Source organism: Otolemur garnettii, unplaced genomic scaffold (assembly GCF_000181295.1).
Source record: "Otolemur garnettii isolate 467f Iridium unplaced genomic scaffold, OtoGar3 scaffold00024, whole genome shotgun sequence".
Taxonomy (NCBI): domain Eukaryota; kingdom Metazoa; phylum Chordata; class Mammalia; order Primates; family Galagidae; genus Otolemur; species Otolemur garnettii.
In genome coordinates, this window is record NW_003852419.1 from 18,912,725 (window position 1) to 18,915,891 (window position 3,167).

Below are 3,167 nucleotides of genomic sequence, written 5' to 3' on the forward strand. Positions count from 1 at the left end.
ACTCTACCCAGAGCGATAGCTTGAGGCTCTGTCTCCAAAACAAAAACCAAAAAAACAAAAGAATAAAGTTGTGGAATACTTTTTTCTCTTGAAGAAGGCTAAAAGCAAGGCACGTTCAAATTCTGGGGCTTCAACCCATATTTCAGAAGGGCTTAATAATGCCCAAACCTTATTGTTAATGAGGCCCATTTGTTCCTTCATTCCAGGGGTTCTCAAATACACCAAAAGCTGTTGAGGCAAAGCTAGACACTGCTGTATTCATGGGTACTTGGCAAGGTCACAGCCTGATTTGGGGATGTACTGATAGTGACTCTTAAGTAGTGAAGGCTAACAATTATATATTCTGTCTGCAAATCATGATGTGATCTAATGGCACAAGAAGAGTTCTCAAGTATTGCTTTGCCACCTCCACTGCTAATTAACTTGGTAGGAGTTTCTTGATGGAAGACAAACATTTTTATGAATGAGTCACAAGTACTATTATACTGAGTCTATGGGAAATATAATTCTTATTGTTATATAAGAAAATAAAGAGTCATCACCTGCAATAGACTGGATGTTTGTGCCCCCATCTACCCACCCCAATTCATATGTGGAAATGTTGAAATCCTAACCCTCAATGTGATGGAATTAGAGGGTGAGACCTTTCAGATGAAATGAGGTCATGAGGGTGAAGTTCTCATGAATGAGATTAATGTCCTTACAAAGGGGACACCCAGGAAGCTCTCCTGACCTCTTTTCCCTATGTGAGAACACAGCAAGAAGATGGCTATGTATGAAGCAGGAAGTGGGCCCTTAGAGACTGAGTTTGTCTTTGTCACTGGACTCTGCAGTGTTGGGTGATGTTCTTTCTCTCGGGGAGAGAAGGACAGCTTGGCCACAGGTGCAAGCTCGCTCCTAGAATTGTATGAAAGCAAGAAATAACTCTTAGGTGGCATGTAGCAAAATGTCTTTATTTTCCACTCCCTTTTATTGGGAGCTAGTCACGTACACCACATTGATCAATAATCTTAACATCCTCAATTCTTATCTTAAACTATAGAAAAGAAATAAAGTCCGGGAAAGTGAGATAACCATCATAAGATTAGCCTAAAGAAAGAAAGTCAGACAACCATCTTAAGCTAGCCTCAGGCTATTCCTCTCAGAAGACCTAAAAGAACTATACATTATCTGACTTCTATTGTTAAAGTTAAAGTTTAGGATAAACAGAGGAGTAAAACCTTTTTCTTCTATGTACTCAATTAAATTTCTGAGAAACAGGCTCCATGACTGTTTTCTTATGGTTTGGAGACCTCACAGTTAAGATGGAGTGTTTTACTCACATCGTTACAATGGAGTTTTTCTTTTCACCCACATCAAACTTTGAGTCATGTCCTCTGCACAGATGGGCCGTTTCAACCCTTATCTGGCAGGCTGACTTGACTAAGCAGTCAGGGTTCACTGTAGGAGGTTGTTAAGCCTTGCTCCCAGGCCCCCACTGTGTTTTCCCAGGTCACTTAGGCCTCCACAAAAGCTCATAATACTCGCAAGTCTTTTCGCTCATTTTCTGGAATTAAAAGAGCACATTTCATTCATTTTCTGGAATTAAAAGAGCACATTTCATTTAATTTTTGTGGGAGTTTACCTCACACTGCAGCATCCAGAACTGTGAGAAATAACATTTGTTGTATTTTCTTGGGTGTCCAGTGGAAATTGCAGCCCCTCCTGCTGCAAAATACCCAGTCTAAGGTATTTTGGTTATATTGAGGCAAGAAAGTAAAAGCAGAACTAAAAGAATCTACCCAAGCCACTCTGTGTAGGCCTCAGCCAAGCCACAGGCGTTTCTAGTGTCTGAGTGTTTCACCCCTGACATATGCGGGGCCTAGATTGTAACCTAGTAACTTCCTTGGGTTTCTGTTGCCTTTGAGGGCAGGTGGTCCAACCGGTCTCAAGGACACGGACCTTGAGGATGATGTCATGTCTCTCTGTCTTATGACCCTCACGTGCACTCCCGCCCTGAAAGGTGGATAAAAGAGAGGCAAGAGATTGAGTCAGGGGGTGGGGGGACCCGGTGGGGCCCCTCGGTTTTGGGAAACACGCTGGTGTTCCGAGTAACCCTGAACAAACCCGCTTCCTCTAATCAACTGGTGCCTGGAGTGTTCTGTCTGCATCAGTTTCCTGCTACAATATCAGCCTGAGAGAACTAAGACAATACCATTCTTAGTTTTTGAGAAATAAATACGTTTTCCAAGGATGGGAAAGGACGAAACTAGAAGGCAAAAGATACTTCTTAGTATCCTTTTGGAGTGCAGTAGACTGAGTGATGGTCCCCAAATGTCCTAATCCCTGGAACCCATAACTCTTAGCTTATTTGGGAAAAGGCTCTTTGGTGGTGTGATTTTTTTTCAGATTTACTTTTAGATAGGGAGATTATTCTGGATTACTAAGGTAAACCCTAAATGTTATCACTTACACCCTTATAAAAGAGAGCAGAGGGAGATTTGACACAGATTTGATAAGAAAAGGTGATGTGAAGACAGGGACAGACTTGGAATGATGCCGCCACAAGCCAAGAAACGTTGGAAGTCATCAGAAGCTGGAAGAGGCAAGGAATGAATTCTCCCCTAAAGCCTCCAGAGGAAGTACAGCCCTGCGGACACCTTAAATTTTTGCCTCGTGATTCTGAGTTTGGACTTCTGGCCTCCAGAACAGTGAGAGAATAAATTGCTATTGTTTTAAACCACATAGTTTGTACTGATTTATAACTCAGTCACAGGAAACTAATACAACTAGGATTGTGTTAACACCCACTATAACAAGCTTATGGGGCAGAATGTTTTCATGGATTTTAGCCTATTATAACGCTGAGGAATAATTCAACAAATATTTTTCAAATACCAACTATGTGCCATTAGAATAGAAGTTTCACTGGGCAGAGATTTTTCTGTTCTGTTCACTACTAAACATTCAACACTTAGAATAGGGCCTGGCACATAGCAGATGCTCAGTAAGGAGTTTTGAATAATATGTGCTAGCCATTGTTATAGCCCCCCTCCCCGTGAGCAAAATACATGAAGTTTCTTTTTCTTTTCTTTTTTTTTTTTTTGAGACAGAGCCTCAAGCTATCCCCCTGGGTAGAATGCCATGGCATCACGGCTCACAGCAACCTCCAACTCCTGGGCTCAAGC